Raw genomic sequence first — 23956 nt, 5'->3', positions numbered from 1 at the left:
AGCCATGCCGCGACATCAGTCAAAGTCAAAGCCTCCCATGACCAGCATCATGTTCATGCAACAATCGGGCACACCGTAGGCCCATGTACAAATCGCGAACACCAAACATCGGCACCGGTGTATTTTCCTAATTTGTCAGCGTACACAGCTCGAAAAGTCAGCATGCGTGAATCCTAACGTGACAACGACCGAGGGAGATTACGGCCTGCATGTAGCTCGTCCTCCAAAACGCCTCACTCATATATATATATATATATATATATATATATATATATATATATATATATATATATATATAGGCAAATTGAATGATATGACAAATAATTAATGAAAAAAGAGAGACATATCTAGTTACTCATAGTATGAGTAACATCAAACATATTACGACAAGATGAGTTTTCAACCTAATAAATGAAGGGAGAGACAGCTTCTACCCTACCTAGAACCATGCATGCTGGACCGGAGAAAGGTCCTCGCTGTATCCCGGTTCAATTCGGCACGTGGTAACGCTCACTCCCACGCCGTCGCCCCCGTGATTTTTCCCTGAAAAATGGAAGAATCCAAGCAGCAGGACCGGCCTAGATATCATTTCAATCCTTTCCTCGGCTAATGGGTTGTGAAGCTGGCATCAAGAGGCGTCTTGTTAGTTGGATGGGCAACGCCGGTTCGAGCGTGAGGGGCGACGCCGCCTCGGGGAACGACACCGATGAGCGGTGGTTGGTGCTCTATGCGGCTGACTTGGCGACCGCACGACGGATCTCCCTCGCCGATGGGCTGATCTGGCTCAGGAAGGACGCGCTCCAGCTCGTGCTTCTCGACGAGCAAGGCGTCACGATTGACGTGAGATATCTACGTGAGGGGGATTCGATCGACATTGGCGGGTTTGTCTCCTTCCCATGCCACTTCGCTAGGGTTCGTGACAGGGCTCCGGTGATCACCGCGGCGTCCGATACCCGGTGTGATCCTTTGATTCGGGAGAATGATTCGATCGACGCGGCACATGGTAGCGTGGAGATTGTGCGACGCGTTGCACGGCCACGTCCGCCGCCCCTGACCAATGGGGCAGGCCTGCTGGGGCGTGGACCGGTCCAACACATAGTGGATGTCTGCCACATGGTGGAAATGGGATCCGACCGCCATGAATCGTGCGAGACTAGGGTTCCGACGGGTGCCGCTGGTATAAATCGTGCGCCCGAGCTCCCTTCCCCCATTTTGGATCTTGACGAGTGCCTCTCCCACTGCTGGGACGCGCCGCGAGAGATCGGATCTAGGGTTCCTCAAGATTTTGCTTGGTGGGAGGGGAAGATCCATGGAGATTGTAGGTCTTTTGCGCAAGTAGTTGGTTCCGCACCTCACCCTCCAAACCCCAAGCCAATCCACGTCAACCATAATCGCGAGATGAGGGAGGAAGGTTCGGTGCGGGTCGCCATGGTCGTGGTGCTGGCCGTTTCAACCGCGGCGGTGGCTGTGTCCGGGGCCGCGACTCCAACGTGTGGAAGCGCAAGACGGGGACGGGCGCGGGTGAGTTGTTCTCGACGAAGGCGTCCGGATCCGGCGATTCGGGCTTCGAGAAGTGGGATGAGGCGCCGGAGGGCAGGCTCGATCCCCTCCGTTGAGATCGTTGGGGGGATGATGTGCATGGCATGGTTGATCCCAGGGGAGAGCCTCCTCCCAAGGGAGCGCATGTTGCTCCTACTCGCCTAAACAACGACAAGGCTGACCAAATCGCTGGCAAAAACATGCCCCCCCCCCCGATCTGGTGATCCCCCTGCAGTTACTAGTAACATCATTCCTCGTCTTGATGCTTGTCAGATCTGTCATCTGGTCGGCCACTTTACTATGAGCTGCACTCAAGCTGTTTGTGAGCGATGCAAGAAAAATGGACATTTGTATATTATCTGCAGAGAGTTCATCCCATGGGAGTGTCTTCCTATTATGTGTGCTTTTCAATCTAAGGGGCAAGGGTTTCATTTCATTCCTGACACCAACATTGAGAGACAGGCTAGAGAGCGAATTTACAATGTCATTGTCACTATCATAGAGGGGTCTGCTCCGACTAAGGACACTGAACATTAGTTAAGTGTGTACGTAGGGCAGGGCTGGCGCTGCTTTGCTAGGTTCTTCGCTCCTCAGAAATTTGTCATGAGGATGCCTAATCCCAGGGAGGTGGATCGTGCGCTGTTTGTAGAAATCATTAAGCTCAAAAAATGTGGTGTGAGTGTGAAGTTCTCTCCCTGGTCTGAAGATGTGGATGCTGAGGGGCTACTTGAAGTAGCTTGGGGTAGGATTGGGAAAATTCCACCTAACAAACGCAATAATAAAACGGTTACTTATGTTGGTGGTCTAGTTGGAGTCACTCTGGAAGTTGACATGTCCACATTAAACCGTCCAATCTCTGTTAGAGCTAAAATTGGTTGTAGATTTGTGGATCAGCTTCCGGCCTCGGCCGAGGGAATGTTAAGGGGGGGGGGCGTTTTTACAAATTCACCTATGAGGTGGAAGAGATGCTGGTGAGAAACCCTATGGAGGAAGGAAAAGTGACTACTGTGCAAAACGATATGGTGAACAGAACTGATCAAACACCCAAACGCAAACGGGCTGATCATGAATTGGCTGCTGAACACTTGGATGCTCCTGTCTCTGAAAACCCTGGCACTTCATTCCGTGGTGGCAAAACCTGTCGTATGCTGCCATAAGAGAATGAGGAATCGTGGTCATCTGAAAGTGATGACAACTCTCTGCTGATTGAATCCATGGCCAGGGACCATGAGGAAATCAGGCAAAAAGAACAACAAGATACATCAGGCTGGCTGGTCCTTGTGGTTACTACTGTGGGGCATGCTCCTGTTGAGCATGACACTACAGGGCAAAACATGCAGGTGACTAAGCTTCCTGTTATTCAGTCCCTTTTATCCTATGCAGAGGTAGTAATGAAATCCTCTCAGATCATGGAGCTGGAAGGTGAGGTGGATCCTGATATGAAGATCTCGAAGGACTATGTAGTACAACTCCCTCCCTCTGACTGCGATGATGATATGATCCTCACTCCTCCATTAGCTCCTGAAGATTTGCCCAGACTCAGCAAGTGTAATGTTCGGGGGATGCAGGAACATGTGATGGCCAAAGCTGAGAGGCTAGCAAGCAAGAAAAACTTGGAAGGTAACTCTCATGATGCTCGTAAAAATTCTTTTGCCATTCTGCCTGATACTAAATTAATTAGTAGGGTGTCCTATATGGGAGTTACTATTCCTGATAATGACTTTGCCTGTATTGATGTGCTGAGAGAGCTTGAGCAAGTTAGAAAGAATTTAGAAGAGAAAGAGAGCATAGTTAACTTAGATCAGTGTTGTGAGGATGAAATTTTTGTGACTAATGGGATGGGTAAGATGGCTCCTGTGAACCTCACTTGGCTGGACCAGGATGAGGTCATCCATGATAAGGTGGCCTCTGGTAAACCCAAAAAGAAAACACCTAAGAAACCTACTGTCAAGCTTTCTAGACCTGTGACTAGAAGCCAGAAAAAAGGTTCAGATACAGGTGTGGTGAGTTGTAGCCCTGCCGCGCCTCCTGGTGGGGCTACTAAGTCCAAGTTCCATAAAAAAGTTCCAGATGAGAGGGATCATCTAGAACTGCAGGGGGGTGGGCAAGAAGGGAATGGCCGCCTGCCTCTCTGACATTATTAGTGACCACTCTCTAGATTTCCTGGGTCTGCAAGAGACCATGAAAAAAAGATTTTTCCCCTAAATGTTTGAGGAGAATTGACCCCTTTAACATGTTCAATTGGAACTGGGTTCCTTCTGAGGGAAAGTCTGGGGGTATCCAGTGTGGAATTAGGCAAGACACTTTGGAGGTAGTCACCTATAGCAAAGGCAAGTACATCTTGCAGATGGAGGTCTTTGACAAGAAGAAGAAAACTAATTGGGGGTTGCTGGTAGTTTATGGCTCTGCTCATGAAGAACATAAGGAGGATTTCTTGCTTGAGCTTGCTACAGTGTGTAATAGCATGCAAGTCCCTTACATTGTGGGTGGGGACTTTAACATTCTCAGACACCCTGGTGAGAAAAATAAAAAAATGACAAGCCATAAGTCCACAGACCTGTTTAATTATATTATCAACACCTTGGCTCTTAGAGAGATCCATATTAGTGGGGGCAAATATACTTGGACGAACAATCAGGCACACCCTACTTTGGAGAAGTTAGACCGTGTCCTAATGTCTGAGGAGTGGGAGGACTTGTTTCCCTTGGTTTCTATTAGGAAGTTGGTTCGAGAGATTTCGGATCATAATCCTTTGCTGATTAATACTGGGGAAGAGGGACGAGAGGCTCCCAAACCCCGCGAGTTTTGTTTTGATCTCTCTTGGATCAAGGGTGAGTGTTTCCTTCCTTTGGTCAGTAAAATCTGGGCTCGCGGTGTCTTCTCTAAAGACCCCATTGATGTCCTGAATATTAAGCTGAGAGATTCAAAACCTATTTTAAGGGGTGGGGCTCGGACAAGTTTGGCCACAATAAAAGGATGAAAGAGGAACTTAGGCTGGAGTTAGCCATGCTGGAAGAACTAGAGGAGGATGGGCCCCTTACTCCGGAGCTGTATAGTAGGAAAATTAATGTATGCTTTGAGCTCCATGAGATCTTGGTCAATGAAGAGATATACTGGCTTCAACAGTCACATGAGCGATGGTTGCTTAAAGGTGATCTAAACACTGACTATTTCCACAAAATTACTAACGGACGCAAACGCAAAAATATGATACATTCTCTTAAGGCTGGTGAGGTGGAAATAGAGGGCACAGATAACCTGATTGCCCATGCTACTGATTTTTATAAAGAACTTTTCGGCCCAGCTCAGGGCAACCAATTTCATTTGGACCCTGATACTTGGTCCGACGATGAAAAGTTGAACGAGGATGGTAATAGAGATTTATGTCGAGAGTTCACTGAAACTGAAGTTAGAGATGCTCTCTTTTCCATGGCCACCAATAGAGAACCTGGGCCGGACAATATACCTGTTGAATTCTATCAAGTGTGTTGGGGGATAGTGAAGGATGATGTCATGTCCCTTTTTAGGCATTTCCATAATGGGACGCTTGATGTTCAACGTCTTAACTATGGAGTGATCACTTTACTGCCCAAAGTGTCAGGAGCTAACAAAATCCAATAGTTTAGACCGATTTGCCTCCTGAGATGCCCATATAAGCTCATTACAAAAGTAATGGACCGTAGGGTGGAGGTGTATGCTAATAAGTTGATCAGCCCTACCCAGAATGCGTTTGTTAAAGGTAGAAACATTATGGACGGGGTGCTCTCTTTGCATGAAATTCTAAACTATACTCATGTTAAAAAGAGAGTGGGCATAGTTCTTAAGCTTGATTTTGGAAAAGCATATGACAAAGTTAACTGGGAATTTCTCCTGGAATGTCATAAGTTGCGTGGATTTAACGAAGCTTGGTGCGGTTGGGTCAAACAAATTCTTTATAATGGCACTGTCAGCATTAAGCTCAACAACTGTGTGGGCCCCTACTTCCAGAGTGCAAAGGGGGTGCGACAGGGTGACACACATTCTCCATTCATGTTTAACCTTGCTGTGGAGTGCCTGACCAAGATGATTAAAAACGCCCAGAAAAACAAGTTGATCACGGGACTAGCTTCCGACCTGATTCAGGATGGGGTCGCAGTGTTACAGTATGCAGATGATATTATTTTCTGCTTGGAACATGACATAGAAAAAGTGGTCAACCTGAAGTTGCTGCTTTATATTTTTGAAATGATGTCCGGTCTCAAGGTGAATTTCAAAAAGAGTGAAATCCTCACGATGGGTGGAGATGACAATGTTGTTAGAGAATACGCTAAATTGTTTAACTGTGATATAGGGAGTTTTCCTATTAAGTACTTAGGGATGCCTGTGAGCTACACCAATCTACGCAATTTTGATTGGGAATTCATTGTGATTAAGTATCTTAAAAGATTCAAAGCCTGGATCGGTAATGTCGCATCCATGGGAGGCAGGCTTACATTACTTGACTTGGTACTTACTCAAATGTCCATTTTTCACATGTCTATGTGGCTCGTGAATAAAACATTCATTGAAAAGCTGGATAAACATAGACGTAGATTTTTCTGGCAAGGTTGTAATAAGAAAATAAGATATCATCTTGTCAAGTGGGACAGGATTTGTAGGTCCAGAGACAAGGGAGGCCTGGGGGTTAAAGACCTTAGAAAGCAAAATATTAGTCTGATGGTCAAATGGTGGTGGAAATCGGAGACCCAAAGCGGATTATGGCAGGATATTGTGCGTGCTAGATACCTTAGAAACAAAACTGTTGCTGAGGTTTGTGCCAGATTTTCCGATTCACCATGCTGGAAAGCTCTATTAAAAGTGGAAGAGGTCTATATGGTGGGGAGGAAAGTTAACATCGAATCTGGAAATATCGCCCGGGTGTGGATGGATCCCATCAATACGCTACTTCCTTTCCAGGAACAATTCCCATAACTTTTTCGATATGCAATGATCCTGAATGCACGGTGGATAAGGTGAGTCTTGTGGAAACTAACATTTTCTCCAGGCGGGGGCTTAATGTTGAATTGTCTGAGCAATGGAAAATGATCCGAGCCACGGTCAGTAGCTTAACGCTGACTAGTGATAGTGATTGGGTTTCTTGGGGGTTTAATCAAAATGGCAAATTCTCGACTAAGTCAGTCTATAAGTGGCTGGAGAGATCTATTAGTGGATGCCACTATAGATGGATCTGGAGAGCCAAGATACCTCTCAAAATCAAAATCTTCCTTTGGCAAATGTCGCAAGATGTTGTGCTTACTAGACATGTTATGCGTAGAAGAAAATGGCCTGGTAATCCTTGTTGCTCCTTCTACAACGAGGTTGAGAGCTCACAACACCTGTTTTTCGCCTGTCCTGTGGTAAAATGTCTGTGGAGATCCATTGGGGTCGTGTTGGGTACTGATAGATGTCCCAATAGTTATTGGCAATATTATGTGTGGTGCCATACCTTTCTCCCTAGGGGAGAGAGATTTTACACGGTGGACCTTGCAGCTGCCTGTTGGGCTATCTGGCTGGCTCGAAATCGAACCACTTTTGAGAAGAAAATGATTAAAACACCTTTTGAAATTGTCTTCTCCATGTGTTCTTTCTTATTTTACTGGACAAGTCTGCAACAAGGAGAGGATGCTAAAAAGCTGCGCACAGGCGCAGAACAGATCAGAGCGGGTACCATGCAGATGATGAAGTTGAAGCTGCCCGACAACTAATCACCGGAGAATGAACTTCTGGAGCTGCACATCGGAGCTAGAAGTCTCTTGTTCATGTTGCTTCAATGGGGTGTTTTTTGGTCTGGTGGTGTCAGTTTGGCCCCTGGTGGCCGGTTCTGTAATAGCTAGTAAGACTTAAGAATATTTGTGTTGCTCAGGTTTTTGCCCCATGACATTCGTCACGATGTCGGGCGAATGTAGTGGGTTTCCTAGCAGTGCTTGAACTCGCCTTTTCCCTTTTCCTTCTCCCTGAACATGTTTCTGGAACTGCTGTATTTCCATTCATTGCAATGGAAAGGGGTCAAAGCCTGGTTCAAAAAAACCCTAATAAATGAAGTGTTGCATGACACCGCACATGTTAATCCCACTATAAAGGTAGTAATATAAATTAGTAATATAAGTCTAAGTTACTCCTCACTGTGACTAGTCTTAGACTCGTCAGACAGACGATCAATCGATCCATTTGTGTCACTTGCTTCGGTTACTATATATGCAGCACGTCGTCATGCCTGCTCGTGCCAGCCGCCATCTAAGCCTAGATGACCTGCGGGTTTCTATGCTGTAGATAGCCTGCGGTTCTATGCTTTCCCTCATTGGTTTTGTTTGGGTGTTTCTTTTTCTGTTTGTGTTCTTCTGAGGTTCCTTTTGTTTTTTTTTCAAATTTGTGTATATGTTTTGCAATTTAGAATATTGTAAAATTCATGAATATTTTTCGAACTTGCGAACATTTTTCAAATTCAGATCATTTTTAAAATTTGTGATATTTTTTGAATTCTTAAACATTTTAAATTTAGCATTTTTTTGATATTTTAAAACTCAAGAACACTTCTTATTTTGGGATCATTTGTTTGAAATTCACGAGCATTTATTGAGATATCTGCTTTTTAATTTTCTTACAAAGAATTTAATAGAAAACCATTTGAAATATAGAAAAACTGACTGAAAACCCCGTTTTGCCAAAACATTTGCGAAGCAGGCGTGCATTTGTCCGGCCCATTTACTGTTTCTCTGAAGAAAGAAGTATAGTTTTCACCCCCAAATCCATTCGGATGTCTCCATAACCACCCCCCCCCCCAAGTCAAATTTGGTATAATTTAGACCCCAAAAATGTCAATACCAGTTTAATCTAGCCCTGAGCGGTATTGTGTCACATTAAGAGTGGTTTTGCATCTGATTTCGTGATTACGCACTAATTAGTCGCTGACTTGCATAATGACGTGGCAGAAGGTCTATGAAATAACTGCGCCTATATTCGTGTTGGTCTCTGAAATAACTGTGTTCGTGGGTTCATTCCCCTGTTCACCCAAGGTGGAAGCGCCGCAGCCAGCCGTCGTCGCCGCTTCCTCCTGACCTTCGTTGTTATCCGCCGCCGTCGACTGCCAGCGACCCCCGCCATCGACTGCCGCCTTCAAGCCTGTGGCCTCTGGGCGTCGAGTTCTCATGGGATAAAGTGAGCGTGCGGCCTGTGGTCGCCGTGGTTAGGGCTACGCTGCCGCCGTCCGCCCGTGATCTCCACCATCGACCGTGACTATGGCTGCAGGTATGTTCTTCATGCAGATATCATCATTGAGGGAGTCCCGGACTAGGGGGTGTCCGGACAGCCGAACTATCATCGTCGGCCGGACTCCAAGACTATGAAGATACAAGATTGAAGACTTCGTCCCGTGTCCGGATGGGACTTTTCTTGGCGTGGAAGGCAAGCTTGGCGATACGGATATGTAGATCTCCTACCATTGTAACCGACTCTGTGTAACGCTAGCCCTCTCTGGTGTCTACATAAACCGGATGGCTTTAGTCCGTAGCACGAACAACAATCATACCATAGGCTAGCTTCTAGGGTTTAGCCTCCTTGATCTCGTGGTAGATCTACTCTTGTAATACCCACATCGTCAATATCAATCAAGCAGGACATAGGGTTTTACCTCCATCAAGAGGGCCCGAACCTGGGTAAAACATTGTGTCCCTTGTCTCCTGTTACCATCCGCCTAGACGCACAGTTCGGGACCCCCTACCCGAGATCCGCTGGTTTTGACACCGACATTGGTGCTTTCATTGAGAGTTCCTCTGTGCCGTCGCAATCAGGAGGGATGCCTTTTCCCGTCTTTAAAGACGGCGCCGTCATCAAGGGAGCTTTGGCCACAGGCCAAACTATCCGTCTGGGCGAATTTCTTATGACCGCCAGTTCGGCCACCGCTCCAACAATGACCTCTCAGGTCATCAAAAGCGATCTTCACGTCAACTCGGAATTCGCCGAGCAGCTAGATCCGACGGAGCTCTCCTCTGTAAATGAGCTCTTGGATCGCATCGCCGCCCTGAGAGTCGCTACAGACTACGATCAGATTGGGCTTAAAACCGATCTGAGAGAAATTAACTCTCCCCAGGCTACCCACCACGTTGTTATGGTAGAGGAACAATGCGGCGACTCTTCTTCTATGTTAAAAACCAGTTGTGTCTAGATTCTCGATCCCTCCATGCCGGATTCCCACGGAGGGACGGACGTCAATCAAGTACTGAACCTAAAGTCAGGCATCGGACCAGATCCGTTGGATAACATCCAACAATCCAAGCTTCCAAATCCGGAAACTTCTCGGCCTTTGAGCCTCAGATTGGGCAGGGTTCCGAATTTAATTCCGCCCGCCCACCCAAACATAAGCGATCTATCTCGAATATGGCAAGAGCCCGATGAAACAGTACATCATTACTGGGCCAGATTCCTCTTGGTTATGGACAGGATAAAGGACTGCCGTGAGGAAAGCGCGATCTCAATTTTCTGCAACAATTGCACGGACATGGGAATCATGAACGCCATAAGTCGTCGCGAAGTTACATGCTTCGCCGACCTGGCGACCATAGTACAAAAATACTGTGTGATAGAGAGTGCCTGGAAAACCGAAACCAGGTTTTGGGACAATCCGGCCCTGAACACAACCCTAGTTCGAAATAAAAGGGTGCGTCATACTCATGCACCTGGGTTAAAAACCAAAAAGCAAAAACCCCCTAAAGGGCACGGAACCGTACTGGAGGGATGGCTCAACGGACCCTGTAAAATCCATAATACAGAGGGCGCCACTCCAACACATAGCCTTCGAGCATGTTGGATACTATGGCAGGTGGCCAAAAGTGGCGAAGGTTTTCTAGCCCCGGGTAACCATCGCAATAGTACCAGTACGGTATTAACAGTCTTCGAGACTTTCATATCAAATAATATGCGGAAACAAACAATCCGCAGCCTCGCCGAAGTCTACCAAGTAGCAACAGCAAATCCATGGAGCGACACGGCTATCACCTTCAATGCCAGCGACGAACCTAAATTCCGAACAGCCCGAGCACCAGCCGCATTGGTCCTCAGTCCGATAGTGGACGGCTTTCGTCTCACCGAGGTACTCATGGATGGCGGCAGCGGATTAAACCTCATTTATGAGGAAACCCTCCAAAAAATGGAAATTGACTGGAGCCGCATTGAGCGAAGCAGCACAACCTTTAGAGGAATAATCCCTAGTCGGGAAGTACGCTGCACAGGAAAAATCACACTAGATGTAGTGTTCGGCTCACCGGACAATTACAGGTCCGAGGAGGTCACGTTCCAAGTGGCCCCGTTCGGCAGCGGATATCACGCCTTGTTAGGGCGAGAGGCATTCACAATTTTCCAAGCTATACCCCATTACGGGTACATGAAGCTTAAAATGCCCGGGCCCAATGGAATCATCACTCTTGTCAGTGATCCAGATATAGCACTCTGCACTGAAAATAAGACAGCCGCACTAGCCCTAGAGGCACTATCCGAAGCCCTAGCGGCAGAGGAACTCACTGCGCTATGCTCCACGGTGGATAGGGACGATGTGATACTCGATAAGAGATCTAAGTCCACCTCTTTTAAACCGGCAGACGAAATAGTCAAATTCCAGGTCCATCCAACGGACCCCACAAAGACGGCCTCCATTGGGGCACAATTAAACCCTGATGTAGAAGCCGCACTACGAGAATTCCTTCGGGAAAATTGGGACATTTTTGCCTGGCACCCTTCAGACATGCCAGGAATCCCACGCAGGCTGGCAGAACACAGCCTAAATATCCTAAAAGGATTCAAGCCAGTCAAATAGGCTCTTCGGCGATTTTCTGGACCCAAAAGACAGGCAATGGGAGAGGATCTAGCCAAACTCTTAGAAGCCAGATTCATCAGAAATAGAAAACATCCGGACTGGCTAGCAAACCTGGTAATGGTACCAAAAAAGGACAAATCCTGGCGCCTTTGTGTCGATTTCAAAGACCTTAACAAGGCCTGCCCAAAGGATCCTTTCCCCCTCCCCCGCATCGACCAAATCATCGATGCTACCGCAGGGCACAATTCATTGTGCTTCCTCGACGCATACTCTGGATACCATCAAATCAAGATGGCGGAGAAAGACCAGGCCGCAACGGCATTCATTACTCCATATGGACCATTCTGCTTCAACACAATGCCCTTCGGACTCAAAAACGCCGGCGCAACATATCAGCGCATGATTCAGACATGTCTGGCTACCCAGATAGGCAAAACAGTGGAGGCATACGTAGACGATGTGGTCATTAAGACCAAACACGTCGAAACTCTAGTAGACGATTTGAGGCTTACATTCGACAACCTCCAAGCATACGACATTAAGCTCAACCCAGAAAAATGTGTTTTCGGCATACCAGCCGGAAAGCTCTTGGGCTTCATTGTATCCGGTAGAGGAATTGAAGCAAACCCAGCCAAGATCCGAGCTCTGTCACAATTGGATATCCGAAAAGACCTCAAACAAATACAAAAACTAACTGGATGCGTGGCGGCTCTAAGCCGCTTCATCTCCCATTTGGGAGAAAAGGCACTGCCCCTCTATCGCCTCCTCCGGCGCACCAAACACTTCGAATGGACGGATGCTGCCACGGCCGGACTCGAAGAAATTAAGGCCATATTGGCAACAAATCCGGTCCTAGCCGCGCCCAACCTGGGCGAACCGATGTTATTATATATCGCGGCAACACATCAAGTTGTCAGCGCAGTACTCGTCGTAGAACGAGAAACAGAAGGGCACAAATTCCCTCTTCAAAAACCAGTGTACTATGTATCCACTGTCTTAACTCCATGCAAGTCCCGGTACCCACATTATCAAAAAATAGCGTACGCGGTGTTCATGGCATCCCGCAAGCTGCGACACTACTTTCAAGACTGTTCCATAACAGTGGCCTCCGAAGTACCTCTCAACGATATTATAAACAATCGCAACGTGACGGGCAGGATTGCAAAATGGGCCATTGAGCTCTTACCATTTGACATAACCTACAAACCACGGCGAGCTATAAAGTCGCAAGTTTTGGCAGACTTCATCGCCGAATGGACAGAAGCCGAACTCCCTAAAGAGTACGGCGCATACTCCAATTGGATCATGCATTTCAACGGCTCCAAAATGTTGGCTGGTTTGGGGGCTGGCGTCATCTTGACGTCCCCAACCGAAGACACAGTCCAATACATACTTCAAATAATGTACACGGACTCCAACAACGCAGCCGAATACGAGGCCCTTCTACATGGTCTCCGGATGGCAATCTCCATGGGTATTCAACGCCTAGAGGTGCGCGGGGATTCAAACCTCGCAATATCCCAAGTAAATGGAGACTTTGACGCCAAGGATCCAAAAATGGCAGCCTACCGTAACGCTGTCCTAAAAATGTCAGCTTGGTTCGAAGGACTCGAATTCCACCATGTAGCCCGGGATAATAACCAGGCAGCAGACGTGTTGGCACGCATCAGCGCAAAATGCGACGCCGTCCCTCCAAACATCTTCCTGGAGCGGCTCTTTAAGCCATCCGTATTATGGGAAGAGGAGTCCGGAAATAACAACCCGGAAACAACCGCACGATCCAACACGGAACATTCCGACACAATCGGTGGCTCGGCCAATGAAATAACACCTTCAGCCCATGAAATAATGGCAGTAATTGCCCTGTGGACGGAACCATTCCTAGCCTACTTAATTAGGCAGGAACTTCCCGAAGACCAAAATGAGGCCCGCTGCATAGTTCGGCGATCTAAAGCCTACAAGGTCCATGAGGGAGAACTTTATAAGAAAAGCACAACCGGAGTCCTTCAAAGGTGTATCTCCGAAGAGGAAGGGTGAAATCTCCTGGCTCAAATTCACGCCGGACTCGGCTGGGACCACGCCGCAGCCCGGGCCCTTGTAGGCAAGGCCTTCCGTACAGGATTTTATTGTCCGACAGCCCGGGCAGATGCTCAGGACCTAGTCCAACGATGCGCCGGTTGCCAGCTCTTTGCTAATCAAAGCCACATGCCACCCACCGCCCTCAAAACTATACCTATCACTTGGCCGTTCGCGGTCTGGGGGCTTGACATGGTTGGACCCCTTAAAGGGGGAACCCACAAGCAAAAATACTTATTGGCCATGGTGGACAAATTCACCAAATGGATAGAGGCCAAGCCGGTTAAAACGGCCGAATCCGGACCTGTGATAGACTTCATATCCGGGGTAGTACACCGTTTTGGCATCCCCCACAGCATCATCACTGATAACGGCACGAATTTCACGGCCGATGAGGTTAAACTCTGGTGCAAAAACATGGGCATCAAGCTCGACTACGCTTCAGTCTATCACCCTCAAACTAACGGTCAAGTCGAATGAGCACACGGTCTAATCATGAGCGGCATTAAACCCAGATTAGTGCGATCCCTCACGGAATCTAACACGCACTGGGTAGAGGAGCTCGACTCCGTACTCTGGGGGCTGCGGACCACGCCAAACCGCACTACCGGATTCACACCATTTTTTATGGTATACGGCGCAGAGGCAGTTTTGTCCTGCGATATAATTCATGACTCACCTCGCGTGCGCATGTACGAAGAAAGAGAAGCCGAGTTAGATCGGCAGGACAGTTTGGACGCCTTAGAGGAGGGGCGCGACGTGGCAAAATCCCGTTCCGCATTCTATCAGCAGCAGGCTCGAAGATATCAAAGCAGGGAAGTATGGGCCAAAACTTACAATGTTGGCGAGCTAGTTCTACGCCTGCCGGACAAGAAAAAGGACAAACTTAAGCCCAAATGGGAAGGTCCCTTCATCATCGACCAAGTCCTTACCGGTGGTGCATACCGTCTACGCAACGCATCTAACAACCGACTCGAGCCGAACCCATGGAACGCAGCCCATCTCCGAAGATTCTACGCCTAAGCACCGGACTCAGAGTTCGTCTCCTTCCTCCGTCCACCTTTCATATTTTTTCGCTGTCTTTTGTTTCCCTCCTTTTCCTCCCTCTTTCAGTAAAAGCCTTCGAGGGCTGATCTGCGCATTGTTCACACACACTCGATGTGCTACTCGCACTTGTTATACCTGGGGGCTTCTTTAACAGAAGCTTATTTATGCGGGCTTAATGCCCAACACATGTGTCATACTTCTGTATGTACCTTTTATTCACCATTATATGCATCGATATGACTTAAGTTTTGGCCAAGCTGGGTTGCCTGGCTCCTGTGCTTACCCTTACGTTCCCGATTGTTCATCTAGGAGGTAAAGGGAGCACCTCTGCGATTGTTACTGCCGGATCAGCCGGATGTGTACCTCAGACTGGGTGAAGCCGAAGGCTAGCGTTCTTAAGGGAATATTCGGTCGGTGACTTGAAAGATGATTTATTACTTATTTATTTATCTGCCCCCAGATGCTTTTTCTGCTCTTTTCGCAGTCCAGACATGCATTTTAGGGCATGCCTCCCAGGGAAAGGAACCCCTAACGGAACTATTCTCCCTGGAAGATGTTTCTTACTAACCATGTAATATAACATAGCTAGTTGGGCACTTGTCTGATAAAGCACTTATGACCCCTACGCCTGGTCTCCATGCATACCCCGGTTTTTTAACCGTGAGGGTATTCGGACACACTCCGGACTGTTGGGTCCCGAGGTTGAAGCGAAAAGGTCCGCAAAGACAAACGATCTACAATCCGGCTAGAAGGCATTTTACATGTCATTTTAAATTACATTGTCAAACTGTTTGATTGTACTCCTCTTCAATCCCATCTAACAGGCTGTCTAGTTTACAGTCCCGTTGGGAATATTTCGCGGCCAACTCTACTTGACCGTACATCAGGCTCACAGGGATCTCCTTCCCATCGGGCCCCACAGGTCCGACCTCGGCCATGTGGTTTGGATCAGCCTTCGTGTACCGCGTCTTCACCATGGCCCAGGCCTCCCTGGCGCCTTGCCGGCAGGCCGATATCTTCCACAGACGAAAGCGCTGCCTTACTCCCTAAAGCTTCTCAGCAAGCCCTCCAAGACCCTCGGGTAGGGAGACGGAAGGCCATAAGGCCTGAACGACGCCGCTCATCGCCTGCCGGACATGTTCGTGCAGTTGCAGCAGCTCAAGAAGAAGGTCACCCGTGGAACCAGGCATTTCCTCCGCCGGACGACCTGTGAGCACACATACAGACACATTTCTGTCAATCGACTTCCTCGCCGAACTCTTCTTTTCAAAAGAGTTTGCTCAAGCACTTACTATAAATGCCACGACGAAGCCGCCGATTCTCCTTTACGGAGTTAAACAGCTGGACCCGAACACCTTTTAGTTCTTCGCCCAGCTGGGTGTTGGCATCTTGGAGTTTGTTCCTCTCCTGCTGCACCCTGATAAGCACCTTCTCGCCGGCCTTCAGCTGGCGCAACAGATGTTGCTTGTCCGGATCTAGTCCGGCACCCTCTGCAATATTATTGTCAGACTAAATGCACATGCCGCACTTCATAAACTACTTATCTTTTCGAAATATGTATTACCAGAGGGGGTCTCTGTGGCTCCCCCGGCGGCGGCTAGTGCGGCCTCAAGTTGGGCCTTGCATTCTTGAAGCTCCTGGGATAGGTGGGTATTCTTCTCCGTAAGATCATGCATAATAAATGATCCTTAAATCAGTTAGTTTAACTATTTAAGTCTCGGGGGCTACTGGCATATATAGCTATTAAAATTCCCCACCCATATGTCTTTCACATACTGCTCCGTGGCTCTGGTTAAACCATCTTAAGCAGCACGGAGGTGCGCGTCTCCCGCATTAAAGGCATTCAACGCCTCGGGGGAGAAACACGCGTCACGAAGAACTGTCCGATGGCGCCTGTGATTCATGGCGCTCTCCACCTCAGACCTGGTAGCGGACAACTTGTCGGCATCCTCCGTTGGAGGAGCATCCGGCTCACGCCTTGCGCTCGCCTCCCCCTCCGGACCAGGTGTTGGAGGCTGGCTGGCGGAGGCTTGGTTGGCAACCTCCCCGGGCATAGTCCGGCGAGCGTTCTTTCTCCTGGAAGAATAATGAGCATTAATATACTCCCCAGGAGTCTTTCCCTTAAATACAATGGTGCGCCATACCTTTGCGGTGATGTTTCGATTCGCGCCGCACTCCTCTTCCGCCTGCTGGGCCGCACTGACCCTGGTTGGTCAGTCGCCACGGGCTCGGCTTCCCGCCGTAAAGGCACCTCCTGCAAAGCACCATTGGTACACGGTGGTCAAAAATAAGCATTAAAAAAGTAATGGTGTCAGGACTTCGGTCGTACCCACCTGGGAAGCCGGAGATAAACCGGGGTAGTCAGCCGTAATGGCGACTAGAGCATTGTCTATGCTGAGCTGGTGGAACACCCCGTCAATCAGTTCCACCATTATGTCCGGATCCTCTCCGGAGGCCGGGTCAAGGGATCTTCCCGGATCCTTGGGTTGTGGAGTCGGGCTTTCTATGCCCTCCACATCTCGGCGCAGTTCCTGCATCGTAATCATAAAGTAAGATACTTATCTTTGAAAGCACGGATCGGATACATAAACGTCCGCTTACCCAGCTCCGAGGGTTATTCATGGAGAATCCATTCAATGGACTTGTGCGGAGGAAGTCCTCCCTCTCCCCCTTGTACAAGTCGGACAGGATCTTCACCAGATCGGCGGCCGATCCCGGCCCCTTGCGGCCATGACGGGTTGCGTCATTCTCCCCGTTGAAATCCCACATGGGGTGGCCCCTATATTGGAGCGGCTGCACCCCTCGCATAATGCATGTGGCCATGACTCCAATCATGGTCAGTCCGGAATGGGCCAGTAACCTTATCCGGCCCATCAGATATTGGACGCTCCTATCATCCTTCCGTCGAGGGCTCCGCGGGCGCCAACTCAGGAGTTTTCTCATAGGAGCGTTGCTAAACTCTGGGAGGCCGATCCAAACTGGATCCGGCAGCGAGGCGTCTTCCATATAGAACCATTCCGAAGGCCAGTCTTCGGATGCCTTCTTCGGGGTTCCAGATAGGTATCCGGTCCCGGCGATGCGCCATATTTCGGCTCCGCCCACTTGATATATCGACCCCTCGTGAGAACGGGGTACGAGGCAAAACAATCTCTTCCACAACGCAAAATGGGGCTCGATGCCCAAGAACAACTCGCAAAGAGCTAAAAGCCCGCGATGTGCAAGATGGAGGCAGGTGTGAGGTGGTGAAGTTGGTGTCCATAGAACTCCAGGAGCCCCCGGAGAAACGGATGTATGGGAAATCCGAGTCCCCTTATTAGGTAGGGGACAAAGCATACCCTCTCTCCTTTGGAGGGATTGGGGACGCTCTCCGCCTGCTTCCCGCCCTTGTAGGTGGCCAGTTCGGCTCGAACCGGAACCATAAAGGCTGGGGGAAGATATCCCTCTGCTTGGAGCGTCACTAACTCGCTATGCGGGACCGAACATCTCCTCCAATCTCCTGGCCGAGGACTGGGAGCGCGAGAGGAGGAGCCGCGTCGACTGTCCATGTTGGAATGGATTTTTGTCGAATGCGCTTCGATGAGAACTTGCGGAAGGAGGATGGTGTGATTCGGATCTGGATCGTCGCCTCTCTTATAGGCAGCTTATTCGCGCAGCTAGGGGGTAAAATGTAAAAATACCCTGGCTTTTCGCATTCATACGACACGTGGAAGAGGGCCATTATTGGACGTAGAAGCCAAGGAGCGCAACATTTATAAGGAAACCGGACACTGTTTGGTAAACACATGGAATATGGAGGAGAACCTGCCTTGCAAACGCCGAAGACAATATACGCGCCGGACTCGTCGTCATTGAAGCCTGGTTCGGGGGCTACTGAGGGAGTCCCGGACTAGGGGGTGTCCGGACAGCCGAACTATCATCGTCAGCCGGACTCCAAGACTATGAAGATACAAGATTGAAGACTTCGTCCCGTGTTCGGATGGGACTTTCCTTGGCGTGGAAGGCAAGTTTGGCGATACGGATATGTAGATCTCCTACCATTGTAACCGACTCTGTGTAACCCTAGCCCTCTCCGGTGTCTATATAAACTGGATGGCTTTAGTCCGTAGCACGAACAACAATCATACCGTAGGCTAGCTTCTAGGGTTTAGCCTCCTTGATCTCGTGGTAGATCTACTCTTGTAATACCCACATCATCAATGTCAATCAAGCAGGACGTAGGATTTTACCTCCATCAAGAGGGCCCGAACCTGGGTAAAACATTGTGTCCCTTGTCTCCTGTTACCATCCGCCTAGACGCACAGTTCGGGACCCCCTACCCGAGATCCGCCGGTTTTGACACCGACAATCATGTTCTCGTTGTTTTGGTTCTTGGGGTAGACTGCATCATGTATGGGTGTTCATGCTGTTGTTCTTATATGAAAAGGGTTCAATTTTGTGGATGATCGCCCTTATTTTTGGAGGAAAGTTAGGTCTTTTATATTGTTTCAGTACTACTTGGGTTGATAGAAACTTATATTAGCGATTTTGACTGCATTTAGGCTATGCTTTTGTGTTATTTCTGAATTTGACTGAACATGTGCACCATGTTAACTCTGAATTTGACTGAATACGTGCACTGTGTTAACTCTGCTTTTGACTGAACATGGGCACTATGTTAACTCTGCATGTAACTGAATATTTGCACTTTGTTAGTTATTTGCAATCTAATTTTGGGAGGAAAGGGAGGTGGTTTATTTCATACAGAACAAATTTCTTATTAATACACAATGACCATAAACTTCTATGTTTTTGTAGATGATCCACCTGACCCACTTGATCATTTCGGAGTGAGAATGCATTATTATGGACTATTTGACAAGATTAGTGGGAAGCTTGATTACACAGGAGAACAAGAGGCACACTTATACATTCCAAGGGACAAGCTTTCTTATGATGAACTGTGTGCTTATGCAGAGGATATGTATCAAGTAGAAAGGGGCCATTTGAGAGGAAATTTCACATACAAGCTCTACTGGTTAGTTGGGAAAAGCTTTAATGATGGCCTTTTGTTTCTCCATGACGATGCTTCAGTTCAGAGGATGGATATTGGCATCCTGAATGTGGGACTTGCAGATATTTATGTTGAGGAGAGAGAAGTACAACAAACTGATGACATGCCTGATGTGCAAATATCTGATGACGTCGAGAGAGAATTAGAGCAAACTGAACATTGTACTGAATTTTCTGGTTTGGTGCCTGTCTGTGTTGGAGAAGCATATTCTAGGAATAGAGGGAGCAAACTACCTTTGATAAGTGTGCAGGTTGTTGAAACAGAGCAAGTGGATGAGCTGATCTTGTCGCATATGATTGCTGCTGCTGAAGAAGATGTTATGAGAAGTGAAGCACTGTTTCCCGCTGACACCAATGCAATAGGTAATGGATCCTAAGAAGCTACAAGTGAGGAGAAGGTCATGTATAAATAAAGTGGAAATTGCTGGAAGTGAAGCACTGTTTAATACTACAACTGTAGTACCAGAAGTAGTACCACCTGCTGCTACATCTGCAACTGAAACACCAACACTTGCTGCTACAACTGTTGCTGTAATTGAAACACCACCACCTGCTGCAACTAAAACACTAGGAGCACAAGGAGATGCAGTAGAACCACCCGAGAGGGTTAATACACAAAGAAGAGCTCCGGTGGAAAATGCAGATGAGGAGTGTGAGGTTGAGAGTGACCTAGACTATGAACCTGGCTCCGAGTGCAGCTCTGCTGAAGAATCAGAAGCAGAGCAGGTAAGGAAACTAGCAAGAGAAATTAGGAGGCAAAAAAGGGATAAGAAACTAGGGAAGGGAGTTGGTCCTGTCGTGAAAGATGACAATGTTATTGAAGGTGCATCTGGTGATGAAGATTTGGATGGAGGGCATGATCTGGATGAATTTGAGTCAGATGATGATTGCTCATATGATGAGGTGAGTGATGGAGAGGGAGGGACAAGCCTGGTGAGGAAAAAAAGCCAATGGATAAGATTTGGTAGCAAAGCGGAAATTCCTTGTTTTCAGCTAGGAATGGTTTTTAGAGGGAGAACTCAAATGAAGAAAGCATTGATAAACTATGGAATCAAAACACATAGGCATATAGGCTTTACAAAAGATGAAATCAACAAGGTGAGGGCACATTGTACTTGGCCTGGATGCAAGTGGATGATATATGCATCTAAAACAACCAGAAACAAATGGGTGCAAGTGTCTACATTGATAGATGAGCACAACTGCATTCCGAGGAGGGACAATAAACTGGTTACATCTACTGTAATTGCAAAGAGATATGGTAGACTAATAAAATCAAATCCAAGTTGGAAGTTGGAGGAAATAAAGAAAACTGTGCTCATTGAAATGTTTGCAGATGTGACAATTGCACAATGCAAAAGGCAAAATGGTTGGTCCTTTCAAAGTTACTCGATTCCTCAAAAGGAGAATATTCCAAGGTTTTTGACTATCAGCTAGAGCTACTCAGGTCAAACCCAGGAAGCACTATAGCAGTGAAATTAGACCAAGATGAGAAGGATGACACTCATGTGTTCCAAAGATTTTACGTCTGCTTTGAGGCATGTAAAAATGGGTTTCTTGCTGGTTGCAGACAAGTGATCGGTCTTGATGGATGTTTTTTCAAGGGTGCATGTTATGGTCAACTGCTTTGTGCTCTGGGTAGAGATGCGAATAATCAAATGTACCCCATAGCATGGGCCATAGTGGAGAAGGAGACTTACCAGTCTTGGTTTTGGTTTCTTGCGAAGCTCAATAAAGATTTGAAGATCAACAATGAGGGTGATGGCTGGGTGTTTATGTCTGATCAGCAGAAGGGGTTGATTGGTACTATAGAGGATATCTTCTGTAAGGCAGAGCATAGGATGTGTGCAAGGCACATATATGCAAACTGGAAAAAAACACCCAGATCATGATCTACAGAAGAGGTTTTGGAGGTGTGCTAAGTCTTCCAACAGAACTATATTCAACTATAACAGAGCAAGGCTGGCACAATTTACTGTTGAAGGTGCAAAGGACATGATGAATACTGCTCCAGAGCATTGGTGTAGGGCATACATGAAGCTAGGCTCGAACTGTGACTCAGTGGATAATAACATGTGTGAGTCCTTTAATAACTGGATCTTGGAAGCAAGGTATCTCCCATGCATATCAATGTTAGAGTGGATCAGACAGAAAAACATGGTGAGGATACAACAAAATAGAACCAAAGCTGAGAAATGGGAAGGAACCATTTGTCCTAATGTATTCAAAAAGCTGAAATAGAACATTAAAAGATCAGGCAATTGTGATGTCCTCTGGAATGGCAAAGAGGGATTTGAGGTACTTGAACATGAGAAGTTCAAATTCACTGTGAACTTGGAAGCATTGACATGCTCATGCAGATACTGGCAACTTTCAGGCCTTCCGTGTTGTCATGCAATAAGTGCTATCTACAAAACTGGAAGGAAAATAGATGATTTTATTGCTAAGTGCTACTCTATTGAAGTGTACAACAAAATATATTCCCATTGCCTGGAGCCCTTGGAGGGGGAAGAAAGATGGCCAATATCAGATCATGTTAAGCTTGCACCTCCAGGTTACATTAGCTTGCCAGGAAGGCCAAAGACAGAGAGAAGAAGAGAGGAGGGAGAAGCACCAAAGGGGAATAAGATGAGGAAGATAGGAGGGACAATAACATGCAGTTCTTGCCAGAGGACAGGTCACAACATGAAAGCTTGCCCAAACAATGGAGCTGGCAAGCACCAGGGCAATTCACACATTGTGAGAGATGCTGCAAGGAAAAGGAAACAAGACAAAGATGCAATGGAAGCAGAAAATGCTAAAAAAGCAAAGGTGTAATTTCATACTAGAGCAAAGTGGGTGAATACTTACTAAAGCAAAGGTCTTACTTTTTACATCTTTCTGTAGGCAGCAGTTGAGGCTGCAAATGCGAGGAAGGGTATGGGAATTGGACAACCTTCACAACCACAAATATCTCAGCCAAGTTCCCAGCCAAGAAATACCGTAGCCAAAGAAGGGCATGGCAAGTCAGAAGTACGAGCAAGTCAAAATGCCAAGAAATCGATGGTACGTTTGATATAATTATTTTATTACTGTTTTACCACCAGTTTCTCATATCTATAGCAGGAGATCTTATATTTCACAATCTTGACATAGGAAACTCAAGCCAAAGTTACACATGCAAACAAAAGAATTGTTGAGAAGAAATCCACAAATGTTGGTGGTTCACAGCCAGCAACTAGCAACAGGAAGTCCACACAGGAGAGAACAACCAGCAGCTCACAACCTACTGTTCCCAAACATTGTGTGTTCAACCTGGCAGCATACAAGAAGGCCTTGGAGAGCAAAAAAGGACCATCCATTTAATGTTTTTGTGCTCTTTCATGTTGCTGTCAAGTACTCCAAATTAGTTTATGTGGTCCAGATATTTATTTTAGCAAGATAGGAACATCTATTTGCTATAATGTACTCTCAATTATGGTGTATTATGAAGTACACGATCTTTTGGAACTGTTTACTACCAATTTCTTGTTATCTACATTCTGTGAAGTACATGATTTTTCCTAATATAACACTGTGAAGCACTCTGAAAATGCACAAGATGTGCTGCCAGAACAAGATAGTACTTTAAGGCTTGTACAACCCAGTTTGAAAATTGTACTGTCATTTTCGTGCACTTTCACCGAACAAGATAGGAAAATTTCCTTCAGGGCATCTACAGTCAGATAGCAAAATTGTACTGAACAAAGCACCTTCAGGACATCTTGTTCATAGCAGCAGCAAGTCATTTCATAGCAAAATATGTCTCAATATTTCAAATTATACTGAACAAAGTACCTTCAGGACATAATTAATCCAATTTTTGAATAGCATACAAACATGTCCGGATAAATCTCAATGTTACAACATAGAAGAAAGAAACCACTACAACAGCAACTTGCTCAAGTCCATGGCGGCCGCCGCGAAGCATGGAGGAGGAGAGCACCACCAGGCCACCACGGCGAGGAAGCAGCAGCACGTTGGCTTCCCGAGGCTGTCCACCTCCAGCAAGGCGCTCGTCCCGCTGCCCCACCTGCTCCTCTTCGTGTACCCCAAGGAGTTCGAGTTGCAGTCGCTCATGAATTATGTTCATGCGGGACATGCACGAAGGGGTTCGACTCTTGATTTGGCGGCGGCCTTCATTTGGGGGCTCAGTCGCGGGGCTGCGGGGTGACGGCCAGCGGATGTGCACGGGCTGGAGCCGAGCGTGGGTGGGCGAGGAAGGCGAGAGCGGCGAGGACGAGGCGGCGGCGGCGGCGGCGCGGGGCACCGGGTCCGGGAACAACGACACAGTGCTTGGGGCGGACGTGCAGCTGCGCGAGCCGAACTCTATCCCATGCCAAGGCGACGCGAGACAAACAGTGGTCCACGACGGGAGCGACGGCTACGACCGCGGCGGCTCTG

The sequence above is a fragment of the Triticum dicoccoides genome, chromosome 4B, assembly GCF_002162155.2.
Source record: "Triticum dicoccoides isolate Atlit2015 ecotype Zavitan chromosome 4B, WEW_v2.0, whole genome shotgun sequence".
In the NCBI taxonomy this organism is placed as follows: domain Eukaryota; kingdom Viridiplantae; phylum Streptophyta; class Magnoliopsida; order Poales; family Poaceae; genus Triticum; species Triticum dicoccoides.
This window is presented reverse-complemented; position numbering follows the sequence as displayed.